Here is a 20,209-nt window from a genome sequence, read left to right on the forward strand (position 1 = left end):
GGAGGGTGGACTGAATGAACCGAATGGCCGGCTCCCACACTGTGGGGATTCTATGGTACGTTTGAGGTCACCATCGAACAGAGGGACCTGGAGGCTCAGGGGCATCACTCCTTGGAAGTGGCGTTATTGGTAGACAGGGTAACGTTCGGCATACTTGTCTTCGTCAGTGACAGCACGGAGTACAGGAGGTGGGACACCATGGAGCAGCTCTACGGGATGGTGCTGAGGCCACTTTTGGAATACTACGGCCAGTTCTGGTCACGTACGTCAGGGTGCAGTGCACCCAAAACAAAGGAGGCTCTTGAAAACTATGGAGGGTGTAGGGAGTTGCTTAAGGGGGCGAAACGTAAGAGGCCAAAGAGAGGGCGCGGAATTCTTTGGTGGATCAAGCTATACCCCTGCTTTTCATTTGTAAGTTCAGGATACGAAGACTAGCAGGAGAAAGGGTGGGACCTATTAGTGATCAAAGAGGCCAAGAGTGGGTGAAGTCCAAAATGAATACTTCCTCATCTGTACTCACGGAGGAGAAAGTCATGGTAACACGGATAACCAGTTGGGATGGTGAGATTACGATTAATAAAGAGGTGGGATTCGGTGTTTTTGCAAGCGTACTGAGGCAAAATATCTGAGGGCCTTTTCAGATGTATCCCAGACTGCTATGGGAAGTGAGACAGGAGATCACTGGGACCCCATTGGGTATATTTAATTCTTCACTGGCCACAGGTCTAGGGCCAGGTGATTGGAGGAGAGCTAACATGGCCCCTTCGTTCAAGACGGGCAGCAGGGAGAGGACAGGTCATTACAGAGCAGATAGACTATCATCGGTGGGAGAGATATCACTGGAAAGAATCCTTAAGGACGAGATTAATCAATACTTGGGAAGCCAGCCCTTTTTCATGAGGTGGGGGGGGGGGGGGGGGTGTGGAGATCCTGTCTGATTAATTGAGTTGAGGTTTTTTTTGAAAAGGTAATGACGAGGGCAGCGCAAGTCGATATAGTTTGCGTGGGCTTCAGGAAGACCCCACATGGAAGGCAATGGGAGCGCATGGGATCCAAGACAATGGATCCAAAATTGGCTTCCAAAGCTGGTGAGAGAGGGGTCTCAGACGACAAACCCCCAGGGTAAGGGAGTCCAGAACAAGAGGGCTTAGGTTTAGGGTGAGAGGGGAAAGATTTATAAAGGACCTAAGGGGGTGCTGCAGATGGGTGTTTAATCCAGACACATTGAGGTGACATTGTCGATGCCCTTTCCTCATGAGGCATCCCAATTTCCAAATTCTCCTTCCTTTGTTCACTTTCTCCCTCTCCCCACAGAAGCTGTTGACCTCCCGCAGAAATCCTTCTTTAAGTCGCACGTCATGACTGCGTTGCCTTTTCCTGAGCAAGATTAGTCAGCAGACAGGCTCAGGGGATATTCGCTGCGCTGTGAGTTGAGCCAGGGAAAGGAAGCTTAAAGGCAGTTTTAAATCCACCTTTGAAGAAATGTGGGACTGACGTCAACATGTGGGAGGAAACCATCAAAGGCACAGTGAGCTATGGTGATCGTGTCTCTTTTCAGAACACGTTATAAAGATTGCCATAGGATCAGGGAAATATTGGTCAGGGAACGAACATGGTTCTAGTCTTCCTATCCTTATCCAACTTATCTTTTTTATCCATCTCAAAATGGTGCTGGGTAGTGGTGACAAAACACTTTTCACTGTACCTTCAAGATATATATGACCATAAATAAATCATTTCTTCATTCTGTGACTGTATATTAATTGGGTTAAAGATCAGAAGACAGCTTGGGTATGGTGAAATAGCTGTCTCCTGCATTGGTTTCCCAAACCAGTAATACACTCTGCTGTTGCCAGGGTTGGAGGGTTTGAGCTACAGGGAGAGGCTGAATAGGCCGGGGCTGTTTTCCCTGGAGCGTCGGAGGCTGAGGGATGACCTTATAGAGGTTTATAAAATCAGGAGGGACAGGTATGGAGTGAATAACCTTCCCAGGGTAAGGGAGTCCAGAACAAGAGGGCTTAGGTTTAGGGTGAGAGGGGAAAGATTTGTAAAGGACCTAAGGGGGTGGTGCATGTATGGAATGAGCTGCCAGAGGAAGTGTTGGAGGCTGGTACAATTACAACATTTAAAAGGCATCTGGATGGGCTCATGAATAGGAAGGGTTTAGAGAGATATGGGCCAAGTGCTGGGGAATGGGACGAGATCAGATCAGGATGTCCGATCGACATGGGTGAGTTGGACCAAAGGACCACATCCTTAAGACTCTGTGACTCCATGAGTACATTTGGCAGAGCTCAAAAAAGCTCAATATTTTGTTCCTGTTCTGCGAGCGACAAGATACGGTATTGCTGAATTGCAGAGGGACTGCAGGAGGACGCTCTGTGCACCATGTTAAATACCATCCAATAATCTCCAAACAAGGCCTGCTTCTGACATCTGTTCTGAAAGCACGTTTCTCTTTCAAAGTCGAGCTCCAGTTAATACCAGATCAACAAGGGACTGAGATGAGGAAGGACGGCTTCCCTCAAAGAATGGCAAATCTTCAGAATTCTCCACCTCGAGGGTGCAGCAGAAGTTTAGACACCTACAACTTCCAGGTCAGAGGTCAGCAAGCAGTTGCTAGGTTCTGAAGGCGTCTAGGGATAGGCAGGAGCTTCTCAAGGCCAACCCGAAGATGGTTCCCCAATCAGAAGGGAAAAAACCCAAAGCGGGAAAATGCCAAAGAACGGTGGACGTCGGAAATCAACTGGCAAGAGCCACGCGCAACAAATTAAAAATAGAAAATACAGGAAAACGGCACTGAGGTAGAACAGAAGCAAAACGGATGACCCACTTAATGTGCCATACACTAGCTTTACATTTGTAAAGCTGGTTATCCTGGAAAAGAGTACGCGATCGAATTAAACAGCCTGTGCGCAAGATTGTAAACACTCAACCCTGGGGGAGTCCCTAATTCAGTGTCTCCCTTTAAACTGGTGCCTAGGTGCCGAACACAGGCAGGTCTGGCGTTAATTCAGTGTTCTCCCTTTAAACTGGTGCCTAGGTGCCGAACACAGGCAGGTCTGGTGTTAACCGGAACTCGGTTTTCAAAGAGAGCCGTGCATTCGGGACAGATGTCAGAAACGGGCAGCACGGTGGCACAGTGGGTGAGCACTGCTGCCTCACGGTGCCAGGGACCCAGGTTTGATTCCAGCCTCGGGCGACTGTCCGTGTGGGGTTTGCACGTTCTCCCCGTGTCTGTGGGGGTTTCCTCCGGGTGCTCCAGTTTCCTCCCACAGTCCAATGATGAGCAGGTTAGGGTGGATTGGCCATGCTAAATTGTTCCATAGTGACCAGGGATGTGCAGGTTAGGGTGGATTGGCCATGCTAAATTGTCCCATAGTGACCAGGGATGTGCAGGTTAGGGTGGATTGGCCATGCTAAATTGTCCCATAGTGCCCAGGGATGTGCAGGTTAGGGTGGATTGGCCATGCTAAATTGTCCCATAGTGCCCAGGGATGTGCAGGTTAGGGTGGATTGGCCGTGCTAAATTATCCCATAGTGACCAGGGATGTGCAGGTTAGGGTGGATTGGCCGTGCTAAATTGTCCCATAGTGACCAGGGATGTGCAGGTTAGGGTGGATTGGCCATGCTAAATTGTCCCATAGTGCCCAGGGATGTGCAGGTTAGGGTGGGTTGGCCGTGCTAAATTGTCCCATAGTGACCAAGGATGTGCAGGTTCGGGTGGATTGGCCGTGCTAAATTGTCCCATAGTGACCAGGGATGTGCAGGTTAGGGTGGATTGGCCGTGCTAAATTGTCCCATAGTGCCCAGGGATGTGCAGGTTAGGGTGGATTGGCCGTGCTAAATTGTCCCATAGTGACCAGGGATGTGCAGGTTAGGGTGGATTGGCCGTGCTAAATTGTCCCATAGTGCCCAGGGATGTGCAGGTTAGGGTGGATTGGCTGTGCTAAATTGTCCCATAGTGACCAAGGATGTGCAGGTTAGGGTGGATTGGCCGTGCTAAATTGTCCCATAGTGACCAAGGATGTGCAGGTTCGGGTGGATTGGCCGTGCTAAATTGTCCCATAGTGTTAAGTGAAGGGGTAAATGTAGGGGAATGGGTCTGGGTGGGTTCCTCTTTGGACGGTCGGTGTGGACTTGTTGGGCCGAAGGGCCTGTGTCCACACTGTAAGTAATCTAATCTAACCAACTGATTGACGAATCGAAGCAAATGTAGGCCGAAGCCATAATTGAGAGGAGTTAGGATGGAGATTGTTTGGAATGGAATTTGAAGAAGAGAGATGATACAAATGGGAATACTAAACAGGCAACCCTACTCACCGGACAAAGAGTCAGCTCCGGAATGGATGTTTCAGTCAATTGCACAGCGTTGGACAGTAGACACAAAGATAGGTAGAGGGGACAGGTGGTATTGAGGAGGCAGAGAGGCTGCAGAAGGTTTCGGACAGGTGAGGAGAGTGGGCAAAGGAGTGGCAGATGGAGTACAACATGGGAGGTCATGTACTTTGGTAGGAAGAATACAGGCATGGACTATTTTCTAAATGGGGGGGACAATTCAAATCGGAAGTGCAAAGAGACGCGTGAGTTCAGGCAAACGTGCAGGTTGAGTCAGTAGTTAGGAAGGCAAATGCGACGATGATTTGGAGATGCCGGTGTTGGACTGGGGTGTACAAAGTTAAAAATCACACAACACCAGGTTAGAGTCCAACAGGTTTAATTAGAAGCGCACTAGCTTTCGGAGCGACGCTCCTTCATCGGGTGGTAGCGGAGGGCTCAATCCTAACACACTATAAATTGTGAGAGTGAGGATTGAGCCCTCCACTACCACCTGATGAAGGAGCGTCGCTCCGAAAGCTAGTGTGCTTCCAATTAAACCTGTTGGACTCTAACCTGGTGAAATGCGATGATGGCATTTATTTTTGAGAGGACTTGAATATAAAAGCAGGGATGTGATTCTGAGGCTCTGTAAGGCTCTGCTCAGACCACGTTTGGAGTATTGTGTGCAGTTTTGGGCCCCATACCTCAGGAAGGATGTACTGGCCCTGGGGCGTGTTCAGAGGAGGTTTGCGAGAATGGTCCCAGGAATGAAAAGCTTAACGTATGAGGAACGTTTGAGGACTCTGGATTTATACTCGATAGAGTTTAGAAGGACGAGGGGAGAATCTCATTGAAACGCACAGAACACTGAATGGCCTAGACAGAGTGGATGTTGGGGAGATGTTTCTATTGGCGGGAGAGACTAGGATCTGAGGGCACAGCCTTAGAGTAAAGGGAAGACATTTTAGAACAGAGGGAGGGAGCGGGAGAATTAGGATGAGAAACTCGTCACCACGGTTGAACAGCAGAGTGGACTCAATGGGCTGAATGGCCTAATTTCTGCTCCTATGTCTTATGATGATACACGGTAGTGTGTGGAGTGGAATGGGGTTCAAATGATACCAAGATTCTTTAAATAATGAGAACCCAAACTAAGATTAAGGAACATTAAAAATTCAACTGGCTTCGGTTTTTGGGGAAGGAAATGTGTTGAAATAGGCATTGAGTCATCCAGCTCAGAAACAGAGCCTCTGGCCCAGCCAGTCCATGCTGACCATAACCCCAAACTAAACTAGTCTCACTTGTCTGCTCCTGGCCCATATCCCTCCTCAGCCTTTCCCGATTCAAATATCTCCTAAACACTGTAACTGCGTCCGTCACTTCCTCTCGAAGTTTATTCCACACTCAAACTAGTGGTGGGGGGGGGGGGGGGGGGCGGCACAGTGGTTAGCGCTGCTGCCTCACAGCACCAGGGGTCCCCAGGTTCGATCCCCAGCCTCGGGCGACTGTCTGTGTGGAGTTTGCACATTGTCTGCGTGGGTTTGCCCCCGAGCGCTCCGGTTTCCTCCCACAGTCCGAAGATGTGCAGGTCAGGGTGGGTTGGCCCATGCTAGCCAGAGGGAAATGGGTCTGGGTGGGTTAACCCTTCGGAGGGTCGGTGTGGACTGGTTGGGCTGAAGGGCCTGTTTCCACACTGTTGGGAATCTAATCTAAAACCATTCTGTGTTTTAAAAAAAAAAATCGCCCCTCGTGTCTTTTCTAAACCTTTCCCTTCTCACCTTAAAAATATGCCTTCAAGTTTTGAACTCCCCACCCTAGGGAAAAGATACCCGCCACTCACCTTATCTATGCTCCTCCCAATTTTATAACCCTCTGTATAAAGGTCACCTCTCGACCTCCTATGTGCTCCAGTGAAAAGTGTCCCAGCCTAACCAGCTGTAAGTCAAACTCTCCACTCTCAGCAACGTCCTGGTGCATCTCATTTGAACTCTCTCCAGCTCAATCATACCCCTCCTATAACTGGGCGAGCTGAACTGTCCAACCTCAGCATGATGTCCCAACTCCTGGACTCAAAAGATCTGAGCAATGAAGGCAAGTGTGATTAACGCCTTCTTAATCACCCTGTCCGCATGTGAACTTCAAAGAATTATGTACCTGAACCCCTAGGTCTCTCTGTTGTACAACAGGATTCTGTAACATTGCAGGGATAACCAACTTAATCAGCACAGATGTGGTGTCAAATGAAATACCCTTATTGTTGAGAGTGCTGTGTATGAAAAAGATTCAGATGAAGCTGGGTATAGAACACAACAAGGCAACCTGTGTTCCAGAAGACAGTGGATTTACGGAATCTGGACATTGTGATCTTACAATCTATATATTGCTCAGGTCTTTAGGGCGGCACGGTGGCACAGTGGTTAGCACTGCTGCCTCACAGCGCCAGAGACCCGGGTTCAATTCCTGCGTCAGGTGACTGTCTGTGTGGAGTTTGCATATTCTCCCCGTGTCTGCGTGGGTTTCCTCCAGTTTCCTCCCACAGCACCAAAGATGGTGAATTGGCCATGCTAAATTGCCCGTAGTGTTAGGTAAGGGGTAGATGTAGGGGTCTGGTGGGTTGCGCTTCGGTGGTGCGGTGTGGACTTGTTGGGCTGAAGGGCCTGTTTCCACACTGTAAGTAATCTAATCTAATCTAACCTTTACAGGCCTCAGAAGACTGGAGTTTAAAAGAACAAAAAAAAGACAAATTATCTCAAAATGCCACTGGCTGAAGAGAAAGTGGCGAGGAGGAGGGGGTGATGTAAAAGGTCAGGGGGGGGGGGGGACAAGAGAGAATGGGGGAGGTGGAAGAAAAGAGTGGGCAGTGAAGAGAGAAGGGGGACACAAAACAAAGCAGCTGCGGGCACAAAAACAGAAGGTACTGGAAAAAGCTCAGCAGTCTGGCAGCATCCATGAAGAGAAGTCACGTTAACTCTGATTCGCCTTCACAGATGCTGCCAAAACTGTTGAGGCTTTTTCCAGCCCCTTCCGTTTCTGTTTCTGATTTTCAACAGTTCCTTTACATAAAGCATTCACAGGTATACCTAGGTATTAAATGACTGACTTAGCGACAGACTGGATTCCCCGAGCACAGATTAGTTTTGACTATCTGTCTTTTTTTTTTAAATACGGCGTGCCCCTGGAGACCATGAGAAAGGTAGGCTGGAACCCACTAGATAACCAACGCTAGCGTGCTCGACTCCAATTGCAGCATTCGAGTTAATCACTTTTCCTGTTGTGAAATATGTCCCAATCTGCGCTGCACTGAGTTATCACTAATTCCAGTTCGCGATGGAAGCAGCAATGCTGTGGTAATTTAGCGCTGAAGAACGAGACAAACAGATCATTTAAATTAAATAACTCAATTAAACTGAGTCAGCTGCATTCAGGAGAGTCAACTCCTTAGAACATAGAACATAGAACAATACAGCACTGAACAGGCCCTTCGGCCCACGATGTTGTGCCGAACTTCTATCCTAGATTAAGCACCCATCCATGTACCTATCCAAATGCCGCTTAAAGGTCGCCAATGAATCTGACTCTACCACTCCCTCGGGCAGCGCTTTCCATGCCCCCACCACTCTCTGGGTAAAGAACCCACCCCTGACATCTCCCCTATACCTTCCACCCTTCACCTTAAATTTATGTCCTTTGTGAAGCCAAGTTCAACGGTGTGACAATGCCCAGGGCTTCTTTTGTTTGGCATGAGTGCGAGTCAGTGAGTGTGTGAATGACAGTGAGGGTACGAGTGACAGCGAGGGACACTCTGCTTCTCTCTCTATATCTCTGTTGCATCTTTCAGCGTGAAGCACCTTTGCAATGCTTTATATTAACAACAACACCCAACTCTACTCATTTATTTATTGCCTCTATGACAGTTGCACACAGAGAGGAGCAAGGGGGAGATATTCAGTCCCTTCAGCACGCTCCACAAACAACTAATTTATGACCAGGTTCGGCCACTGTTGGAATACTGCATTCAGTTCTGGTCTCTCTGCCATAGGAAAGATGTTGTGAAACTTGAAAGGGTTCAGAAAAGATTTACAAGGATGTTGCCACAGGGTTGGAGGGTTTGAGCAAAGGGAGAGGCTGAACAGGCTGGGGCTGTTTTCCCTGGAGCGTCAGAGGATGAGGGGTGACCTTACAGAGGTTTACAAAATTATGAGGGGCATGGATAGGATAGAGAGACAAAGTCTCTTCCCTGGAGTGGGGGGAGTCCAGAACTAGAGGGCATTGAGGGGAAAGATTTAAAAGAGACCTAAAGGGCAACTTTTCATGCAGTGGGTGGTGCGTGTATGGAATGAGCTGCCAGAGGAAGTGGTGGAGGCTGGTACAATTGCAATATCGAAAAGGTATCTGGATGGGTATATGAATAGGAAGGGTTTGGAGGGGTATGGGCCGGGTGCTGGCAGGTGGGACTAGACCAATTTAGGATATGTGGTCGGCACGGACAGTTTGGACTGAAGGGTCTGTTTCCATGCTGTACATAAGACCAGAAGGCATAGGAATGGAAGTAAAGCCATTCGGTCCATCGAGTCCACTCCGCCATTCAATCATGGCTGATGGGCATCTCAACATGACTCTACTCCAACCTATCTAATCTTTCCTCACCACCCCCAGCCCAGGAAGCATCCTGGTAAATCTATTCTGCACCTTCTCTCCTCTCTCTCTCTCGAACTCTCTCAAACTCTATTTGCCACTGCTTTGCCCACCCAGTATTTACCACCCAGTCAATCTTTGTGTGATCTGCAAACCTCTTGAACATAGCCCCACGTTGAATTCCAAGTCATTGAAGTACACCACCAATGCCGAGGAACCCAGCACCAAGCCGAGCAGAACCCCATTGGATACTGACTTCCAGCCACAGAAACATCCCTCGATGGTCACCCTCCGCTTCCTGCTGCTCAGCCAATTCTGGATCCGATGGGTCACCTTACCTTCAATCCCCTCAGCTTTTACTTTCTCGACCAGTCTGCTATCAGGGGCCTTATTCTTGCTGAAGCCCACGTACAGCACAAATGCACCACCTTCCCAATGCTCCTGGTCACCTCCTCATCTCATTTGTTAAGCGCAACATTCCCTCAGCAAATCCGTGCAGACTATCCCTGATTGATCCCCATGTCTCCGATCTGTCATTCAGAATTCTTTCTTACATTTTCCCCACCATCCTGCAGCTAAACTGACTGGCCTGTAATTTCCTGATCCGACCCTTTTGTTGGATCAACCAGGCTTCTAGACATCTTTCACCTCAACTCTGACCAGAGAGGATTCGAAAATTACTGCTAGGACCTCCCCAACCCAGACATCTTCTCTCCTGCCTCCCTCAACAGCTCAAAGACTATCTGACAAATTTGCATAGAATCCCTAAAGCATGGAAGCAGGCCATTCAGCCCATCGAGTTCCATATTGCCCCTTCGAAGAACATCTCATCCAGACCCAGCCCCCTACCCAGTAACCCTGCATTAACCCACCCAGCCTGCACATTACGGGTAATTTTGCATGGCTGATCCACCCTAACTTGCACAAGATTGGACCGTGGGAGGACTCCGGAGCACGCAGAGGAAACCCCCGCAGACATGGAGGGAACGTTCCAATTCCACACAGACAGTCGCCCGAGGGTGGGATCGAACCCGGGTCCCTGGTGCTGTGAGGCAGCAGCGCTAACCACTGAGCCACCATGCTGCCCCAGCATTTAATAAAGAGAGAGAAGAAAAACAAAGTTTTCTTTTGTTGAAGGTGGGCAGATCTTGAGCATGGAATTTTGTTGAAGGAGAGAGGGTGAAATAATGCACTTGTTTTAAGGTTGCCATGGATCGTTTGACTAACGACGCTGTGGGTTGTTTCAGGGTGTTGTGGACTGAATCAGCTGCTGTGGGAGAATTTGTCACAGCTCTATTCATTAAGGTCGACATTAGTACAATTGAGAGAGATTACCTTCGCTCTAAAAACCAAAGGAGCAAAGGTTAAGAAATCACGGTATGAGCAGCATCGAGCTCCCTACAATAACTATTTCGTAGGCTTATTGGTCAGAGCATTGAGTATAGGATTTGGGAGGTTACGCTGCAGCTGTACAGGACATTGGTTTGGCCAAAATGTTGGAATATTGTGAGCAATTCTGGTCTCCCTCCTATCAGAAGTATATTGTGAAACTTGAAAGGGTTCAGAAAAGATTTACAAGGATGTTGTCAGGGTTGGAGGATTTGAGCTATAGGGAGAGGCTGATCAGGCTGGGGCTGTTTTCCCTGGAGTGTCGGAGGCTGAGGGGTTTTAAGAGGCTAGAGGTTTATAAAGTCATGAGGGGCATGGATAGGATAAATAGATAAGGTCTTTCTCTGGGTTGGGGGGAGTCTGGAACTCGAGGGAATAAGTTTAGAGTGAAAAGGGAAAGATTTAAAAGAGACCAAAGGGGCAACTTTTTCAGTCAGAGGGTGGTATGTGTGCTGAATGAGCTGCCAGAGGAAGTGATGGAGGTTGGACAGAGACAGACAGGTTCTCGATTAGTCAGGGGATCAAGGGTGGCAGGAGAAGAAGGTTGAGAAACGTATCGGCCATGATCGAATGGAGGAGCAGACGTGAATGGGCTGAATGGCCTAATTATGCTCCTATACCCGTGTCCTGAAATATACACAAACACATCTGCTGTTCTTGTTAACAAGTATCTGGGAGGTAGAATTATAACCTCAAAGTGTTGAGAGTTACTGCATCTCAAATAGACTTCAGAGGGCGTAAAGCATTTTGGGACGTTCCAAGTGCTACATAAACCCCAAGCCGTATTTATTTTTGTGCTACTTAATATTCTCACATGGGATCGGTCGATAGAGACAATTCTCACTACACTTGCTGCGTTAAGGTGGAGTCAAAGTTACAAGAGGGAAAGCAGAAACCACACTCCCAAGTCAATGAAAAGTGAAGGAGAAGGGAAGGCTATTCCCAACGCTGGGACATTGTTTGAAAAACTCTCTCCCCTTGATCTGATTCTCTTTTGGAAATCACTGATAAATCTGTTTACGCCACCCCTTTTTCAGGGTCTGCATTCCTGATCGTTACCTCAAAAATGCTCTCATTTCCCCTCGGGCACTTTTGCCAATTAACTACAATTGTGTTCTGGTTCTTGAGCATACAATTAAAAATGACAGCGACAGATCAAAACACCAAAGCCTCATACATATTACAAATTAAAAGAAAAAGGGGTTTTTTTCTCTTCCGATTTAGCGCCAGAACTTTGCAGCCCCCAGCCAATCTACAACCTCCCCCGTTAATATATCATCGTGACCTCCACCTCTGTTTGTTTGTATCAATCAGAACCCGTCATTTTGCAGATATATCGAGCCGAGGAAAGGCACAGCAGGTCAGGCAGCATGTGGGCAGCAGCAGAATCGACGCTTCGGGCATAAGCGATTCACCAGGAACTCCGAAACGTCAGTCCTCCTGCTCCTCGGATGCTGCCTGACACCTGCTGTGCTTTTCCAGCAACACACTCTCGACTCTGATAACTCCAGTATCTGCAGCCCTCACACTCTCCACTTTGCAGATATAGACTACTTTGGGCACAACAACATTTACAAGACAAATATAACGCGTCGCAAAACTGATAAAGGTGATTGATTAGGTCCACTATTACAAATATACACATTGTGTGCGTACGTGGTGGCGATGTTGGGGGGGGGGGGGTGCCGGGAGACAGGAGCGAAAGTTAAACCTGTCAAAAACAAACCCTAACAGACAGCCACCACGAGCTCAGTTCATTAAAGAGACGGCCGTCGGACGGGCAAAACAAACCACCCTGACCCCCCTGCTCGGATCTTTCAGCAGGAACTTCCAAGCGTTCAACAAGCCAGGAGCGAAACCTCATCCTGTGGCCAGGCCCAGGAGGGGGCCTGACGGTGAGCCATTGCGCTCCTCGCCAGGTAGGAAGGAGTGTGGGGAAGAAGACACAACGGGGAGCGGGTCTGGGGAGCCAAGGGGGTCCCACCTGAAGAAATGCAAACGAGCAGGATTTAAGTGGTGAACGATTGCAGCGTGCTGCTGTGCAGAGAGACTTTGGAGGTAAAATCACGAAAAGGTGGTGATTTGCAGGTAATCAGGAAGGCAAACGGAATACTGCCTTTCATTGCGAGAGGGACTGGAGCAGGGAGGTTCCGCTCCAGTTGCACAAGGTGTGGGTCAGGCCGTATCTAGAGGATTGTGTGCTGTTCGGGTCTCCTTCCTTGAGGAAGGATACACTGGTTTTGGAGGTGGTGCAGAGAAGGTACCCCAGGTCGATTCTGGAGATGAGGGGGTTACCCTGCGAGGAGAGGTTGGGCCGCCTGGGACTCTGCTTGCTAGAATTTAGAAGAATGAGAGGGGATCTTACAGAAACATATAAAATCATGAAAGGGATAGGTAAGAGAGAGGCAGGCAAGTTGTTTCCCTGCAGGTGGGTGGGACTAGGACAAGGGAACATGGCCTCAAGACTGGGGTGGGGTGGGGTGGGGTGGGGTGGGGTGGGAGTAGACTGAGGACAGAAATGAGGAGGAACTGCTTTTCCCTGGAAGGTAGTGAACCTATGGAATTCTCTGCCCAGGGCAGCAGCAGAGGCAGCTTCGTTCAATGTATTCAAGACACAGCAAGAATGGTTTTGCATGGTATAGGGAATTAAGGGTTATAGGGTAAAGACATATGGGGGGATTGAGGGTCATGGAGGATAGTGCACGGTAGGGGGGGATTGAGGGATATGGGGAATAATGCACGGTCGGGGGATTGAGGGTCATGGGGGATAATGCACGGTAGGGGGGATTGAGGGATATGGGGGATAATGCACGGTCGGGGATTGAGGGTCATGGGGGATAATGCACGGTAGGGGGGATTGTGGGTCATGGGGGATAATGCACAGTGTATGGGATTGATAGTGATGGTGATAATGCACGATAGGGGGGGATAATGCACGGTGGAGGGGATTGAGGGTTATGGGGAATAATGCACAGTTGGGGTATTGAGGGTTATGGGGATAATGCGTGGTAGGGGGAATTGAGGGTCATGGGGGATAATGCATGGTAGGGGGACTGAGGGTTATGGGGGGATAATGCACGGTAGGGGGGACTGAGGGTTATGGGGGATAATGCACGGTGCGGGGGGGAATTGTGGGTTATGGTGATAATTCACGGTAGGGGGAATTGAGGGTTATGGGGATAATGCAAGGTTGGGGTTTTGAGGGTTATGGGGGATACTGCATGGTTTGGGGGGGATTGAGGGTCATTGGGGATAATGTACGATGAGGGGGTTTGAGGGTTATGGGGGATAATGCACGGTAGGGAGGATTGAGGGTCATGGGGGATAATGCACGGTGAGGGGGATTGAGGGTTATGGGGGATAATGCCCGGCGGGGGGGGAATTGAGGGTTATGGGGGATAATGCACGGTAGGGGCGGATTGAGGGATATAGTGATAATGCACGGTAGGGGGGGATTGAGATTTATGGTGATAATGCACGGTGGGGGGGGATTGAGGGTTATGGAGGATAATGCACGGTCGGGGGATTGAGGTCTATGGGGGATAAGGCACGGTAGGGGGACTGCGGGTTATGGGGGATAATGCACGGTAGGGGATTGAGAGTTATGGTGATAATGCACGGTGGGGGGGATTGAGGGTTATGGGGGATAATGCACGGTAGGGGGATTTAGGGCCATGGGGGATAATGAATGGTAGGGGGATTGAAGGTCAAGGGGGATAATGCACGGTGGGGGGATTTAGGGCCATGGGGGATAATGAATGGCAGGGGGATTGAGGGTTATGGGGGATAATGCACGGTAGGGGGATTGAGGGTTATGGGGGATAATGCACGGTAGGGGGATTGAGGGTTATGGGGGATAATGCACGGTAGGGGGATTGAGGGTTATGGGGGGTAATGCACGGTAGGGGGATTGAGGGTTATGGGGGATAATGCACGGTAGGGGGATTGAGGGTTATGGGGGATAATGCACGGTCAGGAATTGAGGGTAATGGGGATAATGCACGGTAGGTGGATTGAGGGTCATGGGGGATAGTGCATGGAGGGGGATTGAGGGTCATGGGGTATAATGCACGGTAGGTGGATTGAGGGTCATGAGGGATAATACACGTAGGGGGATTGAGGGTCAAGGGGGATAATGCACGGTGGGGGGATTGAAGGTCAAGCGGGATAATGCACGGTGGGGGGATTTAGGGCCATGGGGGATAATGAATGGTAGGGGGATTGAGGGTCATGGGGGATAGTGCATGGAGGGGGATTGAGGGTCATGGGGTATAATGCACGGTAGGTGGATTGAGGGTCATGAGGGATAATACACGTAGGGGGATTGAGGGTCAAGGGGGATAATGCACGGTGGGGGGATTGAAGGTCAAGCGGGATAATGCACGGTGGGGGGATTTAGGGCCATGGAGGATAATGAATGGTAGGGGGATTGAGGGTTATGGGGGATAATGCACGGTGGCGGGGATTGAGGGTCATGGAGGATAATGCACGGTAGGGGGATTGAGAGTCAAGGGGGATAATGCACGGTAGGGGGATTGAGGGTTATGGGTGATAATGCATGGTGGTGGGGATTGAGGGTTATGGGGGATAATGCACGGTAGGGGGATCGAGGGTTATGGGGGATAATGTTCGGTCGGGGGATTGAGGGTTATGGGGGATAATGTTCGGTCGGAGGATTGAGGGTTTTGGGGGATAATGCACGGTGGGGGGAATTGAGGGTTATGGTGATAATCCATGGTCGGGGGGAATTAGGGTTATGGGGGATAATGCACGGTGGGCGGGATTGAGATTTATGGGGGATAATGCACAGTGGGGGGAGGAATGAGGGTTATGGGGGATAATGCACGGTATGGGGGGATTGAGGATTATGGGGGATAATGCACAGTGGGGGGGTTGAGGGTTATGGGGGATAATGCACGGTGGGGGGGAATTGAGGGATATGGTGATAATGCACGTTGGGTGGGGATTGAGGGATATAGGGGATAATGCACGGTTGGGGGGATTGAGGTTTATGGGGGATAATGCACAGTCAGGGGTTTGAGGGTCTTGGGGAAATAATGCACGGGTAGGGGATTGAGGGATATGGAGATAATGGATGGTAGGGGGATTGAGGGATATGGGATAATGCACCGTAGGGGGATTGAGGGATATGGGGATAATGCACAGTAGGGGGGATTGAGGGATATGGGGATAATGCACGATTTGTGGATTGAGGGTCCTGGGGGATAATGCACAGTAGGGGGATTGAGGGATATGGGGATAATGCACGATTTGTGGATTGAGGGTCATGGGGGATAATGCACAGTAGGGGGGATTGAGGGATATGGGGATAATGCACGGTCGGGGGGGAGTTGAGAGTCATGGGGAATAATGCACGGTGGGGGGGGCTTGAGGGTCATGGGGGATAATGCACGATGAGGGGGATTGAGAGTCATGGGGGATAATGCACGGTAGGGAAGGGATTGAGGGTGATGGGGAATAATGCACCATGAGTGGGATTGAGGGTTATGGGGGATAATGCAAGGTGGGGGGTATTGAGGGTTATGGGGGATAATGCATGGTAGGGGGATTGAGGGTTATGGTGATAATGCATGGTAGGGGGATTGAGGGTTATGGGGGATAATGCATGGTAGGGGGATTGAGGGTTATGGGGGATAATGCATGGTAGGGGGATTGAGGGTTATGGGGGATAATGCAAGGTGGGGGGTATTGAGGGTTATGGGGGATAATGCATGGTGGGGGTATTGAGGGTTATGGGGGATAATGCATGGTCGGGTGGATTGAGGGTCCTGGGGGATAATGCACGGTAGGGGGATTGAGGAATATGGTGATAATGCACGGTAGGGGGGATTGAGGGTTATAGGGGATAATGCACGGTTGGGGGGGATTGAGGGTCATGGGTTATGATGCACAGTAGGGGGATTGAGGGTCATGGGGTATACTGCACGGTAGGGGGATTAAGGGTCATGAGGGATAATGCACGGTCGGGGAATTGAGGGTTATGATGATAATGCACGGTCGGGGAATTGAGGGTTATGGTGATAATGCACGGTCGGGGGATTGAGGGTTATGGTGATAATGCACGGTCGGGGGATTGAGGGTTATGGGAGATAATGCATGGTCCGGGGCATAGAGATTTATGGGGGATAATGCACGGTAGGGTGATTGAAGGTTATGGGAGACAATATAAGGTAGGGGGATTGAGGGTTATGGGGGATAATATAAGGTAGAGGGATTGAGGGTAATGGGAGATAATGCACAGTAGGGGGATTGAGGGTAATGGGGGACAATGCACGGTGGGGGGGGATTGAGGGTTATGGGGGATAATGCACGGTCGGGGGATTGAGCGTTATGGGGGATAATGCACGGTCGGGGGATTGAGCGTTATGGGGGATAATGCACAGTCGGGGGGATTGAGGATTATGGGGGATAATGCATGGTAGGGGGGATTGAGGGATATGCTGATAACGCACGGTCGGGGGGTGTTGAGGGTAATGGGGATAATGCATGGTGGGGGGGATTGAGGGTTATTGGGGATAATGCATGGTAGGGGGGTATTGAGCATTATGGGGGATAATGCACAGTGGGGGGGGATTGAGGGTTATGGGGGATAATACACGGTGGGGGGGGGATTGAGGGTTATGGGGGATAATGCACGGTGGGGGGAGATTGAGGGTTATGATGATAATGCACGGTGGGGGGGGATTGAGGGTTATGATGATAATGCACGGTGGGGGGGATTGAGGGTTATGGGGATAATGCACGGTGGGGGGGATTGAGGGTTATGGGGATAATGCATGGTGGGGGGGATGGAGGGTTATGGGGGATAATGCACGATGGGGGGGATTGAGGGTTATATGGGATAATGCACAGTAGGGGGGGATTGAGGGTTATGGTGATCATGCACGGTGGGGGGCATTGAGGGTTATGGGAGATAATGCACGGTAGGGGGGGATTGAGGGTTATTGGGATAATGCACGGTGGGGGGGATTGAGGGTTATGGTGATAATGCACAGTAGGAGGGATTGAGGGTTATGGAGGATAATGCACGGTGGGGGATTGAGGGTCATGGGCTATGATGCACAGTAGGGGGATTGAGGGTCATGGGGTATACTGCACGGTAGGGGGATTAAGGGTCATGAGGGATAATGCACGGTCGGGGGATTGAGGGTTATGGTGATAATGCACGGTCGGGGGATTGAGGGTTATGGGAGATAATATAAGGTAGGGGGATTGAGGGTAATGGGAGATAATGCACAGTAGGGGGATTGAGGGTAATGGGGGATAATGCATGGTAGGGGGATTGAGGGTAATGGGGGATAATGCATGGTAGGGGGATTGAGGGTAATGGGGGACAATGCACTGTGGGGGGGAATTGAGGATTATGGGGGGATTGACAGCCATGGGGGACAATGCACAGTCGGGGGGATTGAGGATTATGGGGGATAATGCACGGTCGGGGGTGTTGAGGGTAATGGGGATAATGCATGGTAGGGGGGTATTGAGGATTATGGGGGATAATGCATGGTGGGGGGGATTGAGGGTTATGGGGGACAATGCACAGTCGGGGGGGGGATTGAGGGTTATGATGATGATGCACGGTGGGGGGGATGGAGGGTTATGGGGGATAATGCACGGTAGGGGGGGATTGAGGGTTATATGGGATAATGCACGGTAGGGGGGGATTGAGGGTTATGGTGATAATGCACGGTGGGGGGATTGAGGGTTATGGGAGATAATGCACGGTGGGGGGGGATTGAGGGTTATGGGGATAATGCACGGTAGGGGGGGATTGAGGGTTATGGGGGATAATGCACGGTAGGGGGGGATTGAGGGTTATGGGGATAATGCACGGTAGGGGGGATTGAGGGTTATGGTGATAATGCATGGTAGGGGGGGATTGACGGTTATGGGGATAATGCACGGTTGCGGGGCGAATTGAGGGTCATGGGGGATAATGCACGGTCGGGGGGGATTGGGGGTTATGGGGGATTATGCACGATGAGGGGAGATGAGACAACGACGCGCAGGTGGGGGGCGTGACAGGCTCGACGGGCCAAAGGGCCAGCCGCTGGTTGTCATCCCCTCCCCCCTGTATTTCCCACTCCATCCGTGAGCAACGCCACGGTGGGTCAGCCAGTTTGTGTGTGTGTGTGTGTGTGTGTGTGTGTCGTTATGTGGGGGAGTGTGGGAGTGTGTGTGTGGGGGTGTCTGTGTGTGTGTCTCTGTCTCTGTCTGTGTGTGTGTGTATGTCTCTGTCTCTCTGTGTGTCTCTGTCTCTCTCTGTCTCTGTCTGTCTCTCTGTGTCTGTGTGTGTGTCTGTGTGTGAGTGGCTGTGTCTGTGTGTGAGTGTCTGTGTCTGTGTGTGCCTCTGTGTCTGTCTGTGTGTGTGTCTCTGTCTCTCTGTGTGTGTCTCTGTCTCTGTCTCTCTGTCTGTCTCTCTCTGTGTCTGTGTGTGTGTGTCTGTGTGTGAGTGTCTGTGTCTGCCTCTGTGTCTCTCTGTCTGTCTGTGTGTGTGTCTCTGTCTCTGTGTGTGTGTCTCTCTGTCTCTGTCTCTCTGTCTGTCTCTCTCTGTGTCTGTGTGTGTGTGAGTGTCTGTGTCTGTGTGTGCCTCTGTGTCTCTCTGTGTGTGTCTCTGTCTCTGTCTCTCTGTCTGTCTCTCTGTGTGTGTGTCTGTGTGTGTCTGTCTCTCTGTGTGTCTCTCTGTCTCTCTGTGTGTGTCTCTGTCTCTGTCTCTGTCTCTCTGTCTGTCTCTCTGTGTGTGTGTCTGTGTGTGCCTCTGTGTCTCTCTGTGTCTGTGGGTGTGGGGGTGTCTCTCTCTGTGTTTGTGTGGGGGTGTCTCTCTCTGTGTCTGTGTCTGTCTCTCTCTGTGTGTGTCTGTGTCTCTCTCTCTCTGTGTGTGGGGGTGTCTCTGTGTGTGTCTGTGTCTGTGTCTGTCTGTCTCTGTCTCTCTCTGTGTGTGTGTCTCTGTCTCTCTGTGTCTGTGTGTGGGGGTGTCTCTCTGTGTCTGTGTGTGTGGGGGTGTCTCTGTGTCTGTGTCTGTCTCTCTCTGTGTGTGTCTGTGTGTGTGGGGGTGTCTCTCTCTGTGTCTGTGTCTGTCTCTCTCTGTGTGTGTGGGGGTGTCTCTGTGTGTGTCTGTGTCTGTGTCTGTCTGTCTCTGTGTGTGTGTGTGTGTGTCTCTCTCTGTGTCTGTGTGTGTGGGGGTGTCTGTGTGTGTGTCTGTGTCTGTCTCTCTCTGTGTGTGTCTGTGTCTGTCTGTCTCTGTGTCTCTGTGTGTGTGTGTGTGTCTCTCTCTCTCTGTGTGTCTGTGTCTGTCTCTGTCTCTCTCTCTGTGTCTGTGTGTGTGGGGGTGTCTCTCTCTGTGTTTGTGTGGGGGTGTCTCTCTCTGTGTCTGTGTCTGTGTCTGTCTCTCTCTGTGTGTGTCTGTGTGTGTGGGGGTGTCTCTCTCTGTGTCTGTGTCTGTCTCTCTGTGTGTGTGTGTGTGTCTCTCTCTCTCTCTGTCTGTGTGTGGGGGTGTCTCTCTCTGTGTCTGTCTCTGTCTCTCTCTCTGTGTCTGTGTCTGTCTCTCTCTGTGTGTGTCTGTGTGTGTGTGTCTCTCTCTCTCTGTGTGTGTGGGGGTGTCTCTGTGTGTGTCTGTGTCTGTCTGTCTCTGTGTCTCTGTGTGTGTGTGTGTCTCTCTCTCTCTGTCTGTCTCTGTGTCTCTCTGTGTGTGTGTGTCTCTCTCTCTGTGTGTGTGGGGGTGTCTCTGTGTGTGTCTGTGTCTGTCTGTCTCTGTGTCTCTGTGTGTGTGTGTGTCTCTCTCTCTCTCTCTCTGTCTCTGTGTCTCTGTGTGTGTGTGTCTCTCTCTCTCTCTCTCTGTCTGTGT

At 50.4% G+C, this 20,209-nt stretch overlaps 2 protein-coding genes across 2 annotated transcripts in view; both read right to left on the bottom strand.

Moving 5' to 3' along the window:
- The window catches only part of lamc1 (laminin, gamma 1), a 481,608-nt gene that overhangs the window by 80,815 nt on the left and 380,584 nt on the right, over positions 1–20,209 (bottom strand). The gene's annotated exons all lie outside the window — the stretch shown is intronic.
- Positions 1–20,209, bottom strand: part of LOC140479667 (SH3 domain-binding protein 5-like) — a 46,681-nt gene that overhangs the window by 25,521 nt on the left and 951 nt on the right.

The sequence above is a fragment of the Chiloscyllium punctatum genome, chromosome 7, assembly GCF_047496795.1.
Source record: "Chiloscyllium punctatum isolate Juve2018m chromosome 7, sChiPun1.3, whole genome shotgun sequence".
Taxonomy (NCBI): domain Eukaryota; kingdom Metazoa; phylum Chordata; class Chondrichthyes; order Orectolobiformes; family Hemiscylliidae; genus Chiloscyllium; species Chiloscyllium punctatum.